A 25,502-nucleotide genomic window follows, 5' to 3' on the forward strand; every position below is an offset into this window, starting at 1 on the left:
TGCACAAAAAATGTTGATGCATAATACAATATTCCAGCCCACTTTTTAGGATTAGGATTATATTAGGATCCTCATTAGTTGATGCAAAACATCAGCTACTTTTTTTACTCCACAAAAACAGAAGATCACGATGGATAGGACACTTACATACAAAACAACCAAACGATATTAAAATAAAAAAGTATAACTAACAATATTATCTCACAAACATATTACCTACTATACATATTCGTACTCATATCCACTCACATATATATCATTATACACTAAATGTACAAGCACTGAATAACTGAATAGAGTGCAGATCTCTGCCACGCGTCTGTGCAACGACCACTGCTGTTATGTTTGATCAAATGATTACAAACCCCAATTAACCCCCTCCTAGACCACAAGATTATCAGACTTGTTTTTCACCTGCAGGTCTATAGCAACAGATACAATCATTTTCATCTAAGCAGCTGTATGCACCAGCTCTGTGCAGCTTAACTGCAGTTCACTGTGTAACACTTCATGTTGACCGCTTAACTCTTCCTGAAACAGTCAGTCCTCTGTGTTAAGTTCTATTAGCCGTTAGCTCTTTACGCTTTAGTAGCCCATTAGATGTTAGCTCTACCAACACACCGCAGGACTATGCCGCCCACGGGCTGCTAACAGCTAACTAGCTCTCCTCCTCCCGACATGAGAAGACGCGCTCTGTTGTAGTCAGCACTTGGTTCAGTTTGTTGTTTGTTAAGCTGTAGTTATACATACATGTTGTCTTCTGTAGGCAAGCAAATCAAGAGCAATGTGTGTTACAATTGAAAATGCTTAACGGAAACAAGTCAAAATGAAGCTGTTGTTGATCACTTGCAGCCCCAACCAGCCGGATAAGAGGAGTGAGCAGTCAATGATGGTATAAAACAGTCAATAAAATATATTTTCAAAAAGTGAAAAATCATTTTAACTATGGGAGGTCTTTGAGCATATAGTCATAAAGAAGCACAACAGATATTAGGCTGATGGGTTTTGCAGTATGTGAGATTAGCCGTGCAGAAACAGAAAGATACAGACATGCACACAAACACACAAATACATAATCTCCTGGTGGAGATAATAATAGCAGAAAGCTTTGTTTCCTCCACAACTACATTGTTCATCATTAAATTCATCTGCGGTCTAGAGATCAAGGAGTGATCACAAATGATTATGCTCTTATATGTTCTTTGATATGTTTAAGATTAGTTTATTACTAACGCATGCTAATATTGTCTGCAACTCTCTTTCGAGGGTTAAGCTGAAATGTTCACTGGCATTAAGTTGAGAAGAAAACGGTGTCCAACAGTCTCTCTCATGACTTCACTGACTGAGCGATGAGTCACATCTGCTCTGAATGCAGCCCTGCAGAGCCGCTGCATTTCATTTATTGTGCATTAGAGCAGAACGGAAAATTGTCTTTTTTTAGCCTCTCAAATAATGGATGCCTGACCTTTGCTCAGTCCATTAAATTGAGAATAATTTGATCTCTGAATAAATTGTAATGAACAAAGAGCAGACAATTACTTAATTGTAGCATTTTAAGAGGGACAATAACTATATCTTTGTGTTACCTAATAGCGTTTTAGTGACTGGCCATGATCATTTCCACCACAGGGCACGACCAGAAGTCTCTGCTCCTGCCAGCACCCAGTGAAAAGTGGGCTCAATTAAAAGCCTTATAAATATTAAACACTATCTATCAGCAAGTTATTCATATAAATGATGTATCTGCTTGTAGACTATCAACATGTCTTCTGTAAATACAGCTCCGTCATGGAATCCTTGCTCTGCTGTAATTCCAGAGCCGTCCAGTTTTAAATGGGCTTTGGGCCAGCTCAGCACTTCGCCACACTAGCTAACAGAAAGGCGGCAGGCAGGCCTACTAATGTTTGGCTCTTGCCCGCATGGTAAGTGATCAGTTTCGTCAGAGCAGGGAGAACCCTGCACAGGGCTGATTCATCTGTCACTAGAGTGAAGGAAGCCTGTTGAAAGACACAGGACGCTTGGAAGGAATAATAAGACACTGAGGTGTTTGGTATTTCACAACTGCAAAGTACACTCTTCAATGTTTAGTTTCAGGATACAAGAAGAGCTATCTATTTTTCAAACCAGGCTTTAAGTCGTCTAAACTCGAATGAAATAAATGTCAAAAGCATTTTGTACCTTTTCGAAGATGATTAGTCTCAGAGAGAATCCGGCAGCATTGTCCCATGAATAATAGCACACGTCTCTATATTATTCATCAGCTCTGGGCTAAAGGTGGTCACTAGAAGTTACGGTGACAGATGCTTTCTGGTCGGGTGCCAAACGCAGGCATGTGAGAAGTCTCGGAAGTGTTTGCAGCGAGGTGTAAAGGAGACCTGCAAGTCATGTTAGCCCTGTTCAGATAACCATGGCTAAACACGGGGGCTAACTAAAGCTTTACAATGAGAAACCACCAGGTCCCAGAATCAACTCCTAAGTGTTTTAGCAGGACAATGTTGTAGTGTGTGGTTGAAGCATGTCAGCAGAGTATGTGAGGGAAGGACAGACATGAAGAGGGATGAACAGAAAATATAAGTGAGATTGGGGACGAGGAAAATGGAGAATATAGACCAAAAGTAGATTGGCGAAGGTTTATTTTGCAAAAAAAATTGTGAAGGGCTCAGTTTTAGGAATGTTGTGTATTTATTCCAAAAATACCAACCATACTAAAATTGCTTGATTTTTGAGTGTGGTTTTGATGAATGCTTTTGTCTCACAAGACAGTAGAAGAACTGCAGGACAAGTAAAAAAAACAAAATGTAGGATTGGAGTGCAACAGCTTTGGTTTTAACCTGGGGAAAAAAAGACTGAAATGCGTTCTTCACTTGTTATTTGAATTTCTAAATTTGGAATGTAGTTTGAAGTCGGGGTTGTTTGACATGCCGTCATCATTTTATAGGTGTATGGAATACACTTCTTATATTCGACTCCACTGGGAAGTTCTTATAGTCAGTGGCCGCACAGACTACAAGTGAAACGGTCAAAGCCGTCTGATTTAAGTTTTCCTAATTCAAACCATATGTGTCGTACGCTTGAGAAAGATTCTGACAAGTCTACAATGTTTAGTCTGCATGGTTCCGTTTACATGAAAATGTGACAAATTCAACATCACTGCTGTCTTTCGATCAAGAGATAGGCTTTAAAAATAACACATTATTGCAATGTGTAACAAATTAAGTTATCATAGAAAACAGAGCATTTCTGCAGTCATCATTGACATCTGTAAAGAGGTGAAAGCTCAATGCTCTTTTCAGGTACTAATGTATGCCATGTTTTAGCTAGAAAGCGCTGCAGACAAACTCTGCCAGGTCATGCAGAATTCTTAGCATGACCTGGTAGATCTCTTTTTGCAGCTCACCAAGCAATTCATGAAATCAAGAAGTTATCTGAAAAACCTGTCTTTAGCCACACATTATGCCTCTATCTTCTATATTACTGTGGAGAATTAATTTATGCCTTTGAATGCTTTGCTAATTCCAGAGATCCTGTTCTTAATTATTCATGCCAAGTACATAACTTTTCAATTAACTAATTGCCAGGCTCTGGAGATTTCTGCAAACACACTGTGCCCCCGGCAGGTCACCAGCAGCCATGGAGGGGAATTCTTCACCTGTATTCTTAATACACAGTGACTTAAAGGGAAAATAATTTAGTAAATATTTAAGAGAACAAAATGAGCTTTTAGAATAATACATCTACAGCTTGAAGGACCACAGCGCTTTTATCATTCATGTACTTTCAGCTATTGAGAGACATTAAAGAGCATGTTCACATTTTCTTTCTTTATACAATACTCACATGCCCATAAGTGCAATTATTCCTCCTTTATATAGTAGCTGCTAAGAAAAGCCTTCGTAAAGCAATTTCAGTATCAGAGATAGCGGACAAACTCCACCATCTTCATCTCTTTACAACCAGTATGGAATGGAGGAATAATTACAACGACCAGTGACCTTTTCAATGTTCATATGGGCCTGTCAGGACCGTCTTAAGACAGACTTGAAAAAATGGTAACCTATTCTCTAATTTTGTTGTGTTCATCAGTCAGTGTACTTTGCGTGATCTTTTGTTCTTGTGTGTAAATGCATCATTCTTATGAGACATGCAGATGTCTTTTAAAGTTCAAAGAAGGAATCCAAATTGCCGCGCAGATAAACCATATAAAACAATGGGATATAAAAACACATTCCTCTAGCTGAACGCAGCTGGTTGCTCAACAGGATATTATTGTAATGAAATCCTGTGGTGATCAGCGGCAGTTACATCTCTAAAGCGTAAACTTGCAGAGCGAGAATGGACTGTGATGTGTGAGGAAGTGATCAGCAGACAGCTGGAAGAAACTTGTTTGACGTACTTGCCAGATTCCGCCATGTTTCTGACAATCTTATCTGTCTGACCTGATGACCTGTCCACTGAGATAAGAAGCAGGCGAGACAGCGGTGATCGACTAAGAGCTGATGCATGCTTAGTATTGCTACTTCTGTTGTGTTTTGGCTGAATTTACCACAATGGAGAGATGTATGTATCTGCAATTCAAATTTAAAGCATTTTCAATAATCTTTATGAATCATCACAAATGTAAGCTGCTAAAAACCTGAGTCAGAATTTCAGATATGATTAATATGTTTTCCTGAACAAAATCACTTGAAAGGCTGGTAGGTTAGACCATCGGACGAACTGAAGAAACAGGTTGTTTTGTCAGGATGCTGACTGTCTTCATCTGTTTTTCTGTAACTATGGCTCCAGCCGCGATAAAACAAAATGTGTCCAGCAAAAAAATTGAACGTAAAATCAACCAGAAACCAGAATGACTCCGATTTGTGATATTTTAAAGTGAGCCTCTGTTTATTCCTTGTCATAAACATCTCAACATGATAACTGTCTCCATCTGGTCCTCATTCTCAAACCAATCCTCACTGGAATAACAGTAGACATTATAAACCGCATAACGTATCCGCCTAAAGAAGCCGCGCATGGACTTGTGGTCGCTCCAGATTGAACAGATTTGAATATGGTTAAAGTACGGCTGCCTCTGCCTTCAGGCAGGTAAACAATGTAATAGGAAACTGTCACAAGTGATTTGAGGGGCGCGCAGCCAATAGCAGGAGACGATATGACATTTCTCCTCAGATCACAGCCTCCTGATGGCAATCTGTTCAGTGGGAGAGTGTGTAAGGAGTAGCAGAGCATGAGAGGAGGAGGAGGACTGGGGAAGAATATAGCCAGGAGGAGAAAAGATGAACGTTAATGGTAGAAGTGGAGAACAGGACAGAGATGACAGGAGGAGAAAGAGCAGCTGGAAGAGGCAGAGGAAAAGAAAGCGGAGGTGACAGGGTGAGTGCTGTACAGTGATAATACTGGCTCCTTTCAGCCAGTGCACAGGGGTAAGGTGAGACTCCCTCCAAACTGTGCTTTCTGGGCAGTGGCCCAAGCCCGGGGCTGCCTGATTGACTTGCCCAGTAAAAGGCCCGTTTGTGCAGCTGTGCCAAAGCCGATTTCTCCCAACCAGCCCACTACAGCTCCTACTGCGGAGAAACCACATTAACCAACACGTAGAGACCCCTTCTGAGAGCAAATTAGGGTGACAGCACTTTCCTACATTGGCAATGTATGCATTAACGTTCAACTGCCTAAAGTATAGTGTATAGATATGACACATACTAATGTTTAACCTGCTTTTGCATATATTTAATTTCTCTTTTATCATTTAACATAATGACCACATCAAGGCAGCAAGATCCAGTCACTGGCCTTATTTACATGCAGGGATATTTATATCACCCAAAATATGACAGATGTTGCCGTTAGATGATTTGTTACTTAGTATTTGACTAATAATAGGTTGCATTTGTAAACCTCGTGCCAATCTGAGCGTGTGCTCAGGGTGAAAATCAGAATTGAAATGAGCATGTTTAACACCATCAGGGAAAGCCATCTCGACCAGTTTCTAATCATGAAAACAAAACTTGGCCCAGGATTCAAAACCAAGATATATGACATTTATTGTCATTCATTTAAACTTCCTGTCTATGTCATAGAACCACTGTTAGTATGAAGTACTGTGAATATGTTTGAGAGCATCTATGTGCGGAACGGAGGGATGTTAGACATTTTACAACATTTTAAAGCCAACATTACCTGGAAAAATTGAATTAAACTGGCTACCTGAAAATGACCACTGAGTCTCTTAAACAAAAAAAACAACCATGTTTTCTTTTGACGTGGGAATCATCCTTTTCTTTTGACTTGTAGAGATGCAGGTTCTGAGTGCAGAGAAGTGCTGCGCTCATCCCTGTGTGAATCAAACCCTCCCGATTAGCCATTCAGAGCGGATGGGATAAGGCAGGCCCCAGGTGGCCCCCTCTGTTAAATGGCAGATTAAAGAGTGCACAACTAATTTCTTTAGCCTAATCTTATTAAAGGAAAAAAGCAGCTGTCAACTGTCACCATGTGAAAACAAACAGTCTGTGACTGCCGTGTCCGTGGGGTTCAACGCGACACTGCCTGAAAATTGGAATATTAACATCTTTTATTGACGTTAAAGCTACAGAGGGCATTGTCAATATTAATCTTGATCTATTTCGCCCATAATTGTGACACAACTAACTATAAAGGAATACAGGAAAAACAGAACTACATAAAGTTAGCCTTTGATATAGAGATATAGATATATAGAACTAACTCATACAAAATTTTAAAACTGGTGCAAACTAATTTACCACATATTATTCTGTCAAAGTATGAAGAAAAAAGTAGAAAGTGTAAACTGATATATTTATTTATCTAATCTAATCTAATTCACAGCTCTAAAATCTTAAATATATAAAACATCTTGTAATTCTATGGCATCAACAGGAAACTAATCTCATTATTTTTACAGGATCCATCTGTACCTTTTCACCATCATCACTCGCTCACGTTCACAGCCCAAACATGGAATTTTTTGGCCCCCTGCCCTCTGACATGGTCTGACACCAGGTGCTCAGGACCCCAGGGTCTGATGGGGACTCATCACCTCTGAATCCCCACCCATGTAATCCTACCACTCCCATAAAGCACTCCTTCAACATTTAATTCAACTTTCAAGCAGACGCATAAATAACTGGTCCTCCAGGATTTAAACGTACACTTTTCCAGCATTTCAGAAATGGCTGGTTTGAGTCGTAGTGGCTTATGACACCCGAGTACCACAGCCCACACACTCCAGTGCCGCGCCACCACGGCCTTTTGATTGCTCCTCCTCTCTGTAATTGCCAGTGATTAACCCTGGCATGAGAGCAGGCCAGAAAGAGTCTCTCTCCCCTCTCTGCTGACAATCCTTGTCAGTGGGTTTGAGGGGCAATTTGGCTGCTGACATGCCTTCCCCAGTCTCCTGTTACTGGGGAAGTATGCTGCTCTTGACCAAGTAATGCCAGACTATCTGAGCTTGCTGAATTCCTTTCTCTCCCTCTTTCTCTTCTTCTCTCTATTCCCTATTTTCCTCCCTGTTTGTCTGTCTCTCGTCTTTCAATGCCTCTCTCCCTCTTCCACGAATGTTCTTCCTTTTCCTTTTGCTTCTGCACTGCATCCTTCTCAATATTTCTTTCTCTTTCTGCTAGAGTTCGTAATGGACAACCAGACTCCCTGGCTTTAATGCCGGCTGCCTGTGTCTGCCTGCTTGCAAGACTGCACGGGGGCAACAAACAATGGGCATATTGTTAATCTGTCCATAAGAAAGCCTTATCTTGTTGTAGACATGGTATTAAATTTCGGAGTGGCCCCATGCGGCCGGCCTGGGGGAGGGGGTGTGTGGGGGTGACGGAGTGAGGGAGGGATGGAGAGAGAGAGAGAGAGAGAGAGAGAGAGAGAGAGAGAGAGAGAGAGAGAGAGATGTGGATAATAAACTGTGTAATCTCCTCACCTACTCTAAACAGCTTAACCTTGTCAGTGGCTGCTGGCCCAGCGGCACCCTGGCAAGGGATAACATAGGGTTAATATCTACTGTATGCAACCCAGGCTCAAGGTATGTGTCCTGCTGTAGTAGCAGGTTGTTTTGTCGGACAAAGTTGGTGACACTCATATTCAGAACTAATGTAATAAAATGAATTTCAGTATAATACCACAAACCATTTCAGCCTGGGATCTTAGAAATGCAAATATATGAGCAAACATACCAACCTATATCTATTTTTTGAATGTCGTGCAATAAAGGTTTTTAGGGTAAGATGCTGGGAATCTGTCTACTTAGTTGAGCTTTCTTAACGCTGTATGAAGTCCGATCTGAATTCCAGAACAGATGGTTTATCTGAGAGAGAGAAAAGAGGATTAGGGCAGCTACAAATTACAATTTTTACCTTAGACAAAGCCCTTACTTCCCTGAAAATGCTCATTTGGTATTTGTTCAGTCGCAGGATGCCTTAAAGCATCCTCAGACATGACAAGTGGCTCCAGCGAATATGAAAAGTGATATCAAACTGGCAACAGTTACAGCCAATTCAAGCAATAACATTTGAGTTTAATAAGTAAGAAGATTTTCTTTAAAAACCTCATGCGGCAAGAGATCGATAGGGATTAGCTAACTCGGGAGTTCTGATCCCAGAGTTTGAACTAGACCCCCCTGCGATAGCAGAACATAAAAAGATGGATGAGGAGATCAGGAGAGTCAGAATGGCATAGGTCATAGGAGATGCTATCCGCAGACTTTATATTGATAATGTAAAGTCAAATGAAATATAAATATATAACATGAATGACATTCAAGTCAATTGAAAAGGGACAATTCGGTCACATGTCATACTTGAAAACAAACAACCATTTCTGACTTTATGTAGTTTGTTGAGTCTTTGGAGCTATTTCCACATTTGTTGCAACATACCAGCTGTATTTTGCAATCAGTAAAATAAGTATTGGATGGATTTTTGGACAAACACACAGAAGTAATTATGTTCTCTGTAATTCCTGTCTGAATTGTCCTAATGCAGCACAAACCCCACGTGTATCAAGTAATAAAGTAACAGCACATACTGTACTGTCTCAGGTGTGAATTGGCACTTAGTGTTGCTGTGGCTTTTTCTATCAGCGTCTCCCTGGAGATGTGGTGAGTCGTGGTCTTGTACGCTGACAGGAGGTTGGTGGCGAGCCCAGATTGTGGGGACAGACTCTCAAACACCAACATCAACTCTGCTGCTCTCCAGCAGCACCTACTGGAGTCAAACCGCATGAACCTGCAGACAACATGTAGAGTCAGAAAATCACATATTGTATTATAAAGGTTTGTTTATCACTCATGTTAATCCAAATATAAGAGTCTAAAGGGTTGATTCACTGATACAAACATACATACAACTCATGTGGACACCTATAAATCATTCTTTCTAATTTGTTATTTGATTAGGTGTGTGAAAATTATTGAAGAGCGGGCGTATTGAATGTGTGGGAGACCCTGGACAAAGAGAGGGAGGCTGCTGTTGCAGGTTGGAAGAGTGAGGATTATTATGAAGAGTGGATACTTGAGCTGTATAAACTGTGCTCCAGCATATCTTTTAACATTCACATGAATAATCACCACTCAACACATAACGTGGAAACACAACAGAACATAGAAGAGAATTAAAACATGTATTTCAATTACATGCAATTATCAATTGAACTTTAAAATGTATATTTATATCGTTGATATGCAAGGTTTTGTGGTAATGATACAACAGCTATTATTATAGTAGGGTCCAGCCACAGTAATGACATAATTTCATACTTTCTTTTTCACTCATTACGTGAATTACAGCAAATACTTTGAGGTCCAATCTGCTGGGTCAGCTCATGGAAACCTGCGTGGGAGCAACATTACCAAAACAAAAATCAATCATCATCCATTTGAAAGTTATGGACAGTGAGGAAGAGACGATATATTGTGTGTGTGTGTGTGTGTGTGTGTGTGTGTGTTTGTGTGTGAGTGAGACTATGAATGGGTGACAGCCAAAAAGATGGTGAATGCTGCTAATGTGTTGTGTATTGTCTTTGTTTATTGGGGATGTTTAGGGTTAATGTCTTCTTAGAGATTGTCCATGCACATTACATGCATATTTCTGCTGCACGCTCAGGAGATGGTTATTTATCTCCTTCTCCCTCTCAGGACCACAGGCCTCACTCTCTTGTTACACAGAGAAAGAGGTGCGCTCAGTTTTTCAGAGTTGTTCATTTAAACTGATTATATAAGAAACTGCAGAAAGCTAAAATATTATATTGTCTTTTTGTTGCTATAATCTTGACTTTTCTTTAGAGATAAAGCTCAAACAGCATGAATAAAAAGAAATAAAGAGAGTGTGGGGCTTAGTGAACGTTCGTCAATTATGTGCGTCATCCCACCAAACATCAGTCTTACATTAATGAAAGATCCTCCAGGTTGCATCTTTCCAGAGAATAACCAGATTAAAAAGCCCCAGAGATTTCATGAAAGGCGATTGTTTTCCTCCAGGTGCCTCTTTTTGCCACCGTAGTCCTTTTGGTTAATGACTTGACTTACTTAAGGGATACTGATCAATATGGTCCGGAGGTAAACTTGCTGAAGTTACCGTCTGCCCTGGTATCAGCACAGCTCACACCAGCATGAAGTAAAGAAAGGAGACTGACAGGACAGAATGGGTTGATCCATAATGTATCATACATGACGCATATGAGTCTGACCTTGGTGATGGAGAAAGAACAAGTAATCTAGACGTCAGTCTTGAATGGTGCATTTTGCGGAGAGGGGAGGGGTAGAAAAATAGAGAGTGGGCGAGAGAGACGAGGAGAGAGACTGAAACAGACAGAAACATAAAGAAAATCTGAGACAGAAAAAACTAGTAGCTAAAAAAAACAAACTTTGCAAAGGGATTCAGTGAAGGAAATTCAAATAAAACAGAATAATACGTGTGTTGTGAGGTTACATGTAATGTGCATGCAAAGAAGAAGAAATAAAGGTTAACATTTTGTTTCTTTTTTTGTGTGTTTCGAGTTGTGAGAACGATGTGGCTTTTGTGTCCTTCCTGTGGTCCATTACTGTAAAGCCAGGCCCTGAAGGAGACAGATGCCAGTGGACCACCATGGCGGTTGTGGGTTTTTTACAGCTTCCTGGTGTTTCTGAGTATGTGTTTGCGTTGTTCCCCATTTAAATTCTATCCACTTGTTAAAATACATGATAATTGTGTCATTAGTTGTCCAAAAGGTACCTGTATTAAATGACAAATGGCGTTAGACTTTATTTGTGTGTGTGTGTGTGTGTGTGTGTGTGTGTGTTTGTGTCCTGGTTGGACTATCACAGCTACAGCTCTAGTCTACATTATCTGTATAAGCATTAGTGACGGGATTCGTCACTGGTGGCACAATCCTCCCTGGTTCACACTTCTCAACACCAGTGATAACACAAGAGGAGAAACCTCTCACACTCACACTAGCACACAAAACTCAAACACACCTACACACACGCACACGCACACAGGAGGCAGAGAAGCTGGGGAAGCCCCCTTCAGACCAAGAACAGTGCCCATTTGCTTATCTTGTGCATGCACGCACACACACATACACACACACACACACATGCACGCACACGCACACGCACGCACACACACACAGTCTTTACATTGCTCATAGAAATGTGCAGGAGGTTATTCTCCAAAGCCAAACAAACCCCCAATAAACAGGATGCAACTCAACTCACTGCCTTTTGTGATACTGTAGAAACGATATAGTATTTTTGGCATTGTGCATCAACCTGCCATATATTTATTTGATCTTGGTTTAAGTGGTTTGCCGTAATTTCGGGTGCTCTGCGGTTCCTGCTCTGAAAAAAAAAATGATTAGAAAAAGTAAGGAGGGTTCAAAAGTTACAAGATTCAATATAGCAAACTCTCTGAGTCATTAATATGTTTTCATTTACATGAACATAAACTCTTTACTGCCCTACCTATTGCACCAGGATTAATATATCCGCTCTGGACAGCAACCGCACCCTTATCAAAGTGTTTTCTTGTTTTGCAACTCAAACCAATACTTTCTCCCTAATGCGCACAAAAAACCTTACTTCATATTCCACAATCATGTAGATTATGATATTGATCGTTCCGCTCTGTAAAAGCCTTATAAATATAAAGAGCATTTCTCCATTAACGGAGAGTAGGAAGCTGGCTAATGCTAATGAGCCTCAGAGTGCCCATTCCAGTCCATTAAGGGCTCTTAGCGCTGGGAAATTATTGTGTTTTCGCAGAGAGAAAAACTAACACGGCCGCACGGACCCACAACTCGCACACAGGGAAGTTAATGATAAATGGTACTAATGGACTTTCTGTACATGTGAGGGGAGAAAAAATAGGAGATTGGAAAATGAGAAAATGTTTTTGTTGCTGTAAACTTGAAAGAGTCAATTCATTTGAGAGTTTAATTTGATTTCTAATGCACGACATGAAAGGAAAGGAGTTTTGCGAAGCTAAAACAAGTCGTGCTGATGTTACATCATGCATTTTGGAAAGTTGTGATGAGATTCACTGTATTTGATATGTATTGTTTCATGTAAGTGGTCATATGGAGAAGTTATCGTGATATGCACAGACACATGAGGATCAAGGGCAAGAGGACCTTGAATAAGGAGCAATGTGATGATGCATCCCATATGGTTGACAATGTACTATTCAAGTCAATCAAATCCAGTAAATTGAGCCATGTGAGAAAATCTAAAACAAACTGTAATTTTGTGAATCAACAATCATTATTAGTGACTTATGTCAAGGTTATCCAGTTGTTTGCATCTAAAGGGCAAGTGTACCTCCGTTGCTGCAATGATACAATAAAATAGTACCTCAGCTTTGTTATCCATCAGTTGAGTATTGGCTTTGTTTAGTATTCACAGGTTTAGGTCTAAAGGCTTGTAGTGAAAAGATTGTGGTAAAAACATGCTACATGGCCTTTTGGGAATCAATTAAATTAACCTGGTATTGTTGGATGAAGATCCTTCCCGTGAAAAGGTCTGACAAAGGTCAGAGCATTAAACAAAGGAACAGAGCGAACAGTGTGTAATGAATGGTGTGTTTAAGGGGGGGTGTCAGGCTGCTTGTGCTTAATACTGAGTCAAAGGAATGCTCATGGGGCTGTGTAAAAAGAGGGGACGGGTGGCGGAGCAGGACGTGGTGGGGTCAGAGTGAGCTACCTGTCTACTGAATCAACAGGAGATGGAGAGGGTGAGAGAGAAAGAGAAATACAACGAGAACGTAGGAACCAGGGGAACTAATGGGGAAGAGAGACCAGGCAGGGGTGAGAGCAAGAGAAAAAGAGATGAAGCTGGTGTGTCGGTGTGTGTGCGTGTGAATCTGCGTGAGAGAGAATTAAATGGGCTATGGAGGGGGGGGGGGTTCAGTGACTACCTGTCTGGAGAATCAGTGTTCCCCTCCGACCTGAAACATTACTCCATCTGCATTGTTCAGTGACGGACAGAACAAGACACAGTCAAGAACAGCTAGCTAAGCTGGGGGATCGAATTATTCTCAGAGAGGAAAAAAGATTTACCCTGAACACCCCCCTGCCCTCCTCTCCCACCCACATTCTCTCTCTCTCAATCCCCCCTCTCTCCTCTGCTACCTCTAAAACTGAGGTGAAATCTGAAACAGAGTGATCCCCAAAACATTCCTGCTAAATCTCAAAAGCCAAGGCATGTGCCTAACCCCCACCCACCCACCCTCACACCCACAAATGTGTACGCACAAACACAAAAACACATTCCAACACACACTTGCGTACGCGCTTAAACATGCCCATACAAAACACTGTATCGGTGCGTACGTGCACGCACACACACACCTATATATATATACACACACACACACACACACACACACACCTATATATACACACATACACACACATACACACACAGGGGTGAGAAGTGAGATTGAGAAGTTGAGAAAAAGCAGGTCTGTGTGTGAGCAGCAGCAGGGAGGTCTGCTCTAATCCAGGGCATCCAGGAGGAGGAGCGGGATGAGGAGGAGGAGGAGGAGGAGGAGGAGGAAAGCATCGGAAGAAGGACATCAGTCAGACACCTACATGACAAGAATACATCCATGGCATTGAAACATACTCTTCATCATACTTGTTTATAATACTGTTATCTGTTTGTTGTGCACTTTATTTTATATTCTTTTATATTCTATTGTAATATGTTTCTATTTCTTGCACTGTGTTGATTGTTGTTGATTGTTTGATGTTACTGTTTAATGTTATTGTTTAATGTTATGCACCACCCGCCATGACAAATTATTTGTATGTGCAACATACATTGGCAATAAATGGTTCTGATTCTGATTTGTTAATATCGAGAGGAGAAAGTAAAACTACAGTAAAATAAGGAAAACAGACATGGACCACAGATATACACTATGCACCTACATGTGTGTGTCTGCAGTGAAAATCTGAGGCCCAGTTTATCCAATAAAGTTGGATAAAGTTTGTAATCACAGAGGATAGTTAATCGGACTCAGATGAAACCTGCACACTCTAAAACAAAACATTTTCATCAGACTAAATTTAGTTATTTTCTGACAGGCTTTATAAACCTTTTTGTTGAACAGTGATCTTAATTGACAATTTTTCTTTGGGCATCAGAAATAGGAGATGGAGAAAACATTCCGAGCACGTCTACAGCACCCGCCTCCATTGCCCTCTCCAATTCTCTGTTTAGGTAATGCCTTATCTTTTGTACAACAAGCTGTCCATTTTTTCCTGTTTATACAACATTCAACATCATATCACACAGTAAACTCCTGTGCCTATTTGGTTATTTTTTTTAAATGAATATTTACAAAGGAATCAAAATATATCACCACAACAACAACAGAAGAAAAGCTGCTTTTAACCTGCGTTCTTGCTGCAGCCTTGTGAGATGACATACCTAACTCCTGGAATTAACAGGCTAGCCACCCAAACTGTGATGTACAAGTTAAACACCACCCACTTTTAGGGGATTAGAGGTAGCTGCTATGTGCAGGACCTTTCACTGAAGGCCTTTATGATCTGTTTGCATTTCTGACACGCTTACCTGCTTCCAGGACATGCACCCTGAAGGCTCTCTGTTAGGACTCACGGATGGTTTTGCAGGGATGTAATGAGGCTCAGAAGCTTTGGCTGGTTCTAGGAAACAGATGATTATATTTAATGATTATATTTAATGTTCATTAAATTAATAAATAAACTGATGCATGAGTGGAAAAGCAGATCAATGAAGAACAAAAATAAACTGCACTGATCTGATTTATAGATGAAATACAGTTGAATGAACACATGAATCTGACAGTGATCTGAAATAAACTGTGAATCCGGTACATGAGAAGACACATACAAGCACTTACACTGCACATAGCATATCAAAGTCTAAACGTCTCATGTATCTCCTTGAGATTCTGTGCCAGCGGTGCTTCAAAACACCTGGACTCTGGCGAGGTTGGCGATGATGAACGAGCTAAACCGATCTGAAAGTTCAAAGATGTACATTATAATTCTATCTGTCCTGCCAACTTCAAGCAGACAGTATGACAGTCTTGCAGTGTGGGTCCTTTGTTCCAACCTCCTGCGAGTCTCAACACATTTCAGATGGATAAACAGGAAACTTTCCCCTCAATTGCATCTGAGCAGCTTTCTGTCCATCACCTCAAGCGCCCAGAGGTTTCATCATGCTGCGGTAGCCAGAATAATGGCATTTTGGCATGCGCCAACACACTTTGGTTTCAATTGGCTGGAGTCCACCCACGCAATCGACTTCTGATTGAACTGTGTGCCGGTGATTTCATGATGAGACATGTTTCTTTTTGTGTGAGAACAAATGTGAAAGTATTTACTTAAATAAAGTCTGTTTGTGTGATCTACCTCAATAGCCGACTATACAGGGGAGTCCCTGCAGTACCAACATACAGACTTTCCAACCGACCAATCAATAGTAATCAAGAAAGTATCTGCAGTAACAGCAACAATCTTTACAGAAATGAATATATATATATACATACATACATACACATATACTGAACCCTAGAACAAAACACACAGAGGTGAAGAGGTCATATGAGCTAGCTGGTCAGAAAGACAATATCTCTTTTAATGACAGGCTAAGGAGAGAGACAGACAGACTGAGACAGGCTGTTTGCCTCGCTGACCAGCGACTAGATTAGAGGCTCAGTTCTTGAGCAACAGACCAAAGACAAACAAAAGAGGTGGGCAGGGTGGGACGGGAATGGGACTATCCCAAAGATGAGTGACACAGCCCGGCTAGTTGTATCCCATGATTAGCCCTTTGTGTCTCGGCGTTCTTGGCTCTAATCAAACGACTAATGGAGGGCAAATGGCTAGAAATGATGGCTCAGAAAGGGGTGGAACAGGGTCAGTGGGTGGGCCAGACAAGGTCTCTGTACTGCCCTCCCCCCCTAATTAGTTGACATTGAGGGAGGAGGAAAGAGGGGATGTAAAGGATAGAGAAATACAGGGGAAGAAGGGAACAAGAGGAGGAGGACAGAAGAAATCGTAGAACTGTGGAGAGAAGATGGAGGAGGAGGAAGATGATCGTGCGGTAGGATCTCAGGCAACAGATGGAGACCAACAGGGGAGGGATTCGTTCAGAGAGCAGAGGGAGTGGTGCAGGGCGGTCAGGTCTGCTGCTGTTACAGCACATCTGACACGATACACACAGTTTGATGGAAACTGACACGCCGTCACACGCATTTCAACACAACTAAACAAATGCCTAGTCAAGCTGCTGAACGCCCTCAGGTGTTCCTTTGAGCTGCACCAGTCCCACTGTTTAATTCACAATAACTTGAATTATAAATGTACCAGCAGCCATCATGACGACATCAAAATGTTTACACAAACAGTTCAATGTAGTGGAAAGCTTAATGGGTTCATGAGCAGTGAACGGGGTCCTGTTTGAATTATGTTAGTGTGGGTCGGATGTGGGACGAGCTATGATGACACTAAAAATCAAAGTTGGTCTCATGAAATAAATAAATGAATACATAAATAAACAAATAGCTTGTTAGTTAGGAGACTGTCTTTTGAATAGTTTTTATTGTTATTCTTTTTTCCCTCCTTTACCTATTGTCTATTTGTCTGTCTGTGAGATAATATAGTCATGTTTGATCACATTTAACCATCCAATATCTTGACTGTTTATCAAAGGAAACTCCAATAAACTGCATCTTATCGAGCATCTTGGGGTTAAATAACTTCTATTGCTTACAGAGTCGATAGCATGGCAGTAGACTCTGTGTCTGGTTTGTAGTATATCAAGAGTAGATTGTATTTTAAATATCACAAAATCATTATTAGATTATATTGAGTATCATAGTATTGATGGTAACATTTGAGGAGGCTCTTGATGTGACAACATTTCTCAAGTGTACTAAATTGATTCTTTTTGGATCTGAAAAACCTCTTCTATGCTTCTCTGTCAGTGTGCAGGCATGTTTGCCAATACTATGGTGCTGTAGATTATTTGTTCATGAGAAGCTGAGCAACCGGGGAAATCGTAAAAGATTAAAAAAGCTTGTTTTCACGAGCCTAGCTGACACTCAACACCCAAACGAATTAGTTTGCTTTTTTCCCTGCTTTAATGATTAGGTTCAGGCAATAATGGTGACATTGGAAAAAGCACAAAAACACTGGAGTATTCTGTTGATCCCCTGGTGAAAAGTGACCTTTATACATTTCATAAATGACAAAAACAGACGTTTTGAGTTAACAACAAGCTTTTTCTTTAAAAAAACTCTTAAACTTTCTGTTTCTGTCCAGAGCTGCTCCTTGCCTCATCAGGGCCATGGGCAGGTTTGATTGCCTGCACCCTAACAATTTCCACATTTGTATTTACATTATTCAACATTCACCCTTTGAAATTAATGTGCCACTGAAATCCGCACATAATCAAACATCACATAATGAAGTAATGACAACACAGTTAATTAAAGCAGAAGTGACTGAACAACTTCTTGCAAGTTTGGTTTAATCACACTTTCTTTGCTCAAAGGAGCAGCAGCACTGTGGCGGACAACACACAAGCCCATTATTCATTGTAGATCAAAACCATTGTTTAAAACAAAACAATGCATAAGCCACAAGGTGACCATGAAGCATCCAGACAGGCACCATGAGGCTGCAGTGGGGAGGCAGGGGAGGGCTCGGTAACCATCAAATTAGCCTCCAAACACCATCCCAGTGGACAGAGCTGCCAGCCGCAGCCCCCGACAGCTCCCAGCATCCTGTAAACACTGTCCATCTTGGCTACCTTTTATTTGAAAGGTGTGACAAACAACGGCAGCCCTGCATTGTAAACATGTGAGCTCATGACTGGTTCGAGTTGCACAACTGCTGAATTTGTCCCGAAAATTTGAGCAGGGTGGAACCAAAATGCACTTTGACACAAAATAAACCATTACTGGTCACCGAGGGAGCTGCACTGGGAGGTCATGGGCTTTGCCAAACTAGTAGACTGGTAGAAGAAAGGGAGGGTCAGACAGTGGAGGGGCAACAGTGGGGTGGGGTTGGAAAAGGAGGGGTGCTGGCTGCTGTCTCTACTCCCGATGCTTTTGAGCAGAAATAGGGCACAAGATCAGATAATCCAGAGAAAACAAACTGGGGTGGCTCCAGGATATTAGAGATGGCGATTAGGTCAAAGGAAAAGAAGGGGATGCCTTTTTGCTGATTTGTCAGAAGTTAGGTGTGCACAGCAGGAGGTTGTATTTATTTACATGATGGTGAGGAGCTCTTGAACACCAAACTTGAAATATTCCAAGAAAAATTGCTCCGACACCAGATTAGCATTTATGTACACACGTATTTGCTGTGCCAGTATGAGAAGACAAAGTGCTGTTCACCGGGCACTCCACACTGCTAAGGACCCGTGAGCCTGTGGTAACTCAGAAGTAAATGGATTCGATCAGCCAAGATGAACATAAGAAACTAAAGCTTGCTCCAAGGTAAAAACGTCAGCCTTCTATGTCTGTCCTCTCTACTGGATCTTTGCAGTATGTGTTATGATTTTATTTCTCTCTAAATTTGTAAGATTCATTTAAGGACATCCAGTTATAACAAAGCCAGGAGACATTCTTTCCTTCACAGATTGTTGGCTAAAAAGTCTTATTAGAACATAAGAAAATGAATTTAGTACAATGACCTCATCAGCACAGACCTTTATCAATCTAATGTTTCAATCTCAAGGATCCTGCGATGAAGCGGATAAAGGAGAACCAAATATACTGTAAATCAATGTGATGCAATTCCACAGTTGAGTCTATAGAAAAAGGAACAGCATTGCCAGTGTCTGTAACAGTGACAGCAGCCAGTTTATTGACTGGAGTGGATACGTGATCTGAGCGCTCTGCAGGGGGACGTCTTGCCCTTTGACCCTGCAGCCCTCAGGCATGGCCCTTGTGCACGTTGGCAGATGTGACTTACTGGAGCAGACTTTCCTGCAGTGTGACAGCTTGTTACCCCCCCCCCCCCCCCACACACACACACACTCCCCTGCACACACTCACACAAACCCGAACATGCAAACTCCGCCTCTGGTGCCTCCTCTCCTGTTGCAGCGCCTCCTCCTCACTCCACCCCCACAATCTCTCGTCTCTGGGGAGATTCATTAACGGGCCCCAGATCCTCCCTCACCAATGACTGGCACCATCAACCACCTATCCACTCCGCCCCTCTGCATGGATGATGGGTCAACTGCTTTCTTGGAGAATGGATAGTAACAGCTGGAGAGAGGGAGGAGCAAGACGGTCAGTGTATGTCTCTGGTTATAAACACAATAGCTACTTGTGTAATCCATCTTGTCTGACATTACTGATTGAATACAAAGAGAGGGAACAGGAGTAACACATTGACAGTAGTAACAAGGTGTAGGTGTCACTGGGCACTCATCAACGTCCACTGCTCCAAAAATCAGTTTCCTCTCAAGCTGGTATATCTCTCTCTGACGTCATGAATATGTGTATTTCACTAAACTCTAAGTCCTAAAAATAAAAAAATAAAAACTTTTAGCCATTTAGCATATTTGTATGTTTATAATTATGAGTGTTAAATAATATATTCATCATTCCAGATGTTGAGAGGTTTTTCTTGCCAGCATAGCTCTGCCCCTACAAGCCAAAAGATATCATCATCCTCACCATGTGCATATCTCGCTCTGCCGTGGCTAAGTGGAAGGAAAACAGTGAGTGCTTGCCAGAGAGAGGTGTCACTTGTTCTTAGTATTAGCAGTGGAGTAGATAAGAAAACAGATGGGACAGGGAAGGTCAGAGGGCCATGCTACGGCTGACAGGTTTGTTTATTTGGGCTGTCTCTGATATCCTGCTTTCCCCCTCCACTCCCCTCGCTGACTCTGCCTACAGCCTGACCTGGAAGTGACCATGCAGAGATGGATCAAGGCCACTTTTCACCAGAGAGTCAACACTACCCACCCCACTCACCACTCAGGCCAACTCAAAACACATGGGGCAAGTGTGGGCTTATTACCCTTCTCTGACAAGAATAACTATTGACTAATTTGTACTCACATCTTAGCAGAGTTTAGATACTGTAGGGGGGATTTCAAACAAAACAAATATGGCTGACATCAGCAGCAAACATACATATCAGATAAAAGTGATGGAACTGCTGACATGTTGCCATGTAATTATTAAATGTATTTAGTATTAAAGTTTGATTATTGCAGGAAAAAGAGCCTTCTCCGAGGAATAAAACCTTAATAAACAGGCTAAATGCCAGCTTTCCCTCTTTCTTCAAGTCTGTGTGAGGTCTGAGGTCCTTATGCCTGAGGTAGGCCAGAGCTGATAACCCCGCCTGGGTACCAACAGATAAGAGCATTCAGTGAGATCTCACTAATACCGAGCTAAAGAGGCTCTGTAGGCAAAAAGAAGATAAACTGGATCCAACAGATTCCAGGAGATTCTCTCAGTCATTTCCTTTAATGACAGATGCCAAAAACTGACGGTTGACGTCGGGGACCCAAATCGAACACAAAAAGGTTTTCCACCTAAAAGTTGATTACACGTCTCCTTAGATTAACTGATTTTGACACCTAAATCATAGTTGTATCCATGCCAGACCCATTGAGAGGAGTGTTTTGTTCCTTGCATTTAGTCTCACATCCTAAATGGTCTTGCTGGTGTGTAATTATTTCAAGAAACTGATTGTAACATACTAGAATGATGAGTGGTCAGTGGTCAGAATTCCACTATGATACAAGCTGAAAATCCCTAAATTTTGCAATCTGAGATCTTGCAATGTGATCTCATCCCTAGTCATCATATTTTGCAGCTGGGGCAGTCACTATGATGATGCTGGGGCAGCCGTTTGCGTTGTACCGTGATGCAGAAGGTTTGCATGTGGTTTAGTTGTGAAACAGTTGCGGTTAGATTTTGCCAACAAAATGACTCGGTTAGGATTAGAAAAAGATCTTGGTTTGGGTTGAAATAATGTCTATTACATAACCTAAGCTACGAAGGTAACGTCACTTGACTCAGTGGCATAGCATCAGTGACATTAAGTCGTCACTGTAAATAAATAAGTAACTCAACTTTTGCTTTCAAGCGGAACACCAATGTCAGTACCCTGGGAGAAAGTCCTGTTTCTCTAACCCACCAATTCCCTCCTTAGCAAGCTTTCTAGCTCTTAATATCACGTCCATTGTTATGATAATGACGCGGATAGGTTTACTTTGGAGTTATTTGAAAGCCCGGTGTGTCTCAAATAGACGCTAAAGGGTGCCTTGTGCGTCGGTATCAAGACGCTGAAGGCCACATGCCCAAGCGTCGGTATTTGGTGCTGGACCTTGAATAAGAGTCTGCATTACCGTAGTAGAGTATACTGTATACAGTAGAAGGGTGTATACATTCTTTTCACATGATATATCACTCTGTAAACACCACGCTCTTTACACAATGTGCATAGCAGAAATATATATTTCAGATGGTAACATAGTCAAAGGGTATAGAGACATATTTTCAAAGCAGGGATTTACATACAGTAAAAGCAATGCTCCACCATGGTGTCCTTCTGCAAGGGATTGTGGCAATTTCCTGATTGCTGTTCTGTAGCTGACCGTTTTCTGACCCCTCAAACAAACAGAAATCTTTCCCAAAGGCATCACTATAGTATCATACGTGCATTCTACAACTGTCGTATAAACACACAGACAAGCATTTTGTTATTTGCATAATTTGACAAGAAAAACAGCCAACATAACTCCAACCGAGCCAGGAAAGTAAACTGTATAGGCAGCTGCAAACAAATCATGAAGTTTAACCCCTACCATAGAGAAGCTGGGAGTGTAGTGCATTGCTAAGCTCAATGGCACCATGAACTACAAGTTGATTTTTAGCAAGCATTACACTGTGCTATGTTCTTAATTCCAGACTGTGCTCCAAGAAATAAGAAGAAAACAGAAGACAACCAGGCTTCTTCATATTATAAATCTGTGTTTGAATGGTTCCAAGATAAGAGGAATGGCACCAGACAGTTTTGTAGAAGGGGCTCAACACATACACTTCTTCAAGTCGTCAGATGTCCCATAGTGGATGGGATGTAATCCCTTCAGTTCTAAACAGACGAGGGGAAATGGAAAACAAAGCAGCGCTAAAAACAACCAAAACATCTGCAGGGCACCCAGGCCAAGGCAGAGGGGATATCAAGCACACCAAGATTCAGCCAAACAGATGGTTTGTCTCCGCCATCACTCTCACACACACATACCGTGCTCAGACACACACTCACACTTGCTCCCACACATGAGACGCCTAGCCTGGGAGTGTCGTGCTGCAGACCGGGAGGGTGTGTCTTAAGAGTGTGTTTGAAACATTTGAGATGAAATCAGACAGTTGCCCACATTAGGTCCACATGTTGTGCAATTTGAAATAAACACATGTGACCACAGATGCATACAATAATAACACACATCCTTGCTCTTTCTTCCTCCGTGTAAACTCAAATAATGTTTTAGTTAAGTGTCTTAAAGTCACGGTACTCACTATGGAAGGTAGGGAAGGAGGGGCAGTGTGTTAATTAACTGCGAACAAACAATTGGACAGAATGAGTGCATGCAGCAGGAGAGATATGCATAAAGTACAGTGGGTGGTGTTCGCTGGATTACTTCTTTGCAGTCTTTCTCTCTTTGCCTCCCTCTCCCTGCAACATGCTTCAGTGTGAAGCAGACCTGTTCAGACAGCGAGGGCCGACTCCTGTTTAGACTGAGACGGCGCCAGTCGTCCCCTCACTTCGCCTCAGCAGTGACAGGTGAGAGCCTTCAGCTGACTATCATCACACTCACCACTGACAACAGCGACACGGTGCAGTCAATCCATCACTCCTGTCACACAGAAAACAATGCAGTGTTGAATTACCATTACTATTTAATTCCTTGAGTTTTAACAGTAAAACTCCTGTTTTATGTGCATAATACTAGGAAGAGGAAAACTAAACAAAACAATTTTCACATTCGACACTTATGGGGAATATACTGTAGTATGTTGACACAACAAACACACAAATGTGCTTTTAAGTCAGATCCCAAAGAGCAACAACATAGAAATAGTTTCTGCAGTGATAGTTTGTAAAAGTGTGTCTATGTGTCTCTGATATTTGTGAATTGATGGGCATTGATGGCTGCAGTATTCCAAATCTGTGAGGCAAAACAATGTGTTCACCTATTGTTTCCATTCATTAAGTATTACTGTGTATTTATGCTTTCATGAATTATGCTGATGAGCAAATAAGCAGAGCTCTTTCCTTTCACCCTCCCTGTTTGAGTACGATCTCTGTCGCACAGGAAGGGGAAAAAATGTACAAATCTCTGACATTGGATGTCTTACTTTTAGAGGAGGAGACTGTATCGTCTGGAATTAAAAATTTAAATAAATAGAGAGGCGTGTAAAAGTTACGCTCAATATAATATGAATATCAATAGTACAAATGTGTGAATTAATACCAATGTTGATGTAAAACTGGAAAACAAGACATAAGACAACAGATCATAAGCTGCTTAATGTTGATCATTGGTTTTATTAAACCATTTGAAAAAAATGCCAGCGAAAATTCATCAGATAATTCTAAAAGGACTTATCTGTGTAATGTGTGTTTTGGAGAGAATTTCTTTCCTTGGGGTGAAACCCTCTTTTGCATTCAGTAAGTAGGGTTTTGCCATATTTGCTTAAGTTTTGAGCAACATTTCAAATCAGTTGGGATTTAAAGAAATATGTTTTTTCAATATTAGTGCAACTATTCAGCCTTCAACCTGCCAGAATTTGTGAACCAGAGTTTTAGGTTTGCCCAGTTTGCCCCCTCATGAAGGTGAATATTACACTGTTCCGCCACGACAGCTTTACAATCCTCAAGGTTAAATGAGGACCAATTGCGAAGCAATATATCACATCGAGACCGGTTTCAGTTAAATGGGCTGACGGTTATAAATATTAGTAATCAGCCAGGCCAAAGAGGGGGAAAACACATGGCTTCAAAGCTGAACTAATAATCAATTAATCAAAACTGTCCCTACATTCACCCCTTTGTGGGATTGATGCAGACAGCCCCTGTCATAAAAAGAGATCACTGAGGAATTTGGTTTTAGCGCTGCTTACCAGGCACTGACAGAGCACATATATCTGTTTAAAAGCCATTGTGAGTAAATGCATTCACTGCATTACATGTAGTGACCCAGTCATGCTATGAGAAATGTTTAGTTTAGATTGCATGGTTTGTTGTCATGTAGAAATTAATATTTATAGCCATATGAGCCTGCATGTAAAATATAAGTCAGCCACTGTCATGACTCTAAATGACAAAACAGGAAACACCATGTCGGATGTAATTTGTTATAACAATAGAGATGTATAGACACAAACTGAGAGTGAAGAGTGGTGACTCGTACTAGCTGCAAACAAAGCTGGTCCAGGAGTTAGTGATAAAAATAAAGCATGAGACAAAAGTTCAGACTGAGGAACAGTAAGTGGCAACAATATCCATGTGGACAGTCATTGTTTCACAGGTAACATGGCATTTAAAAGGCGAATTCAGCCTCAGCTATGCAGCAGCCCGGTATACACAACTCCCTGCTGTGCTCTTTAGGTGGGCTGGACACACACAAATGCATACACACACGCGCACTGAAATGTCCACTGTGACCCACCTCCCTTTTACAGCCTCTAAAAGCCCTTTCTATTTAACAGTGGGCCTGGGGCTGTGAGTGACAGGGAACAGAATGGACCTTATGTTGTCACTTTCTCAGCACTGTGGCCTGGAGGGAGGCCTGGCACAGCAGTCTGCTCCTGGTGGCGGAGTGGGTGGTGTAAGGGGAGGACTGTGGAAGAGAGGAGGGGGGTGGGGCAGTCCACCACGGACCTGCAAGGGCACAAACATAAACTTGGCTACAGTTTCAAATGTACTCAGAAAGTGTAGCCTGAAGGGAGGCCTGGCACAGCTTCTTGTCCTTT

This window comes from Anarhichas minor, unplaced genomic scaffold (assembly GCF_050575085.1).
Source record: "Anarhichas minor isolate MPS153535 unplaced genomic scaffold, ASM5057508v1 ptg000042l, whole genome shotgun sequence".
Lineage (NCBI taxonomy): Eukaryota > Metazoa > Chordata > Actinopteri > Perciformes > Anarhichadidae > Anarhichas > Anarhichas minor.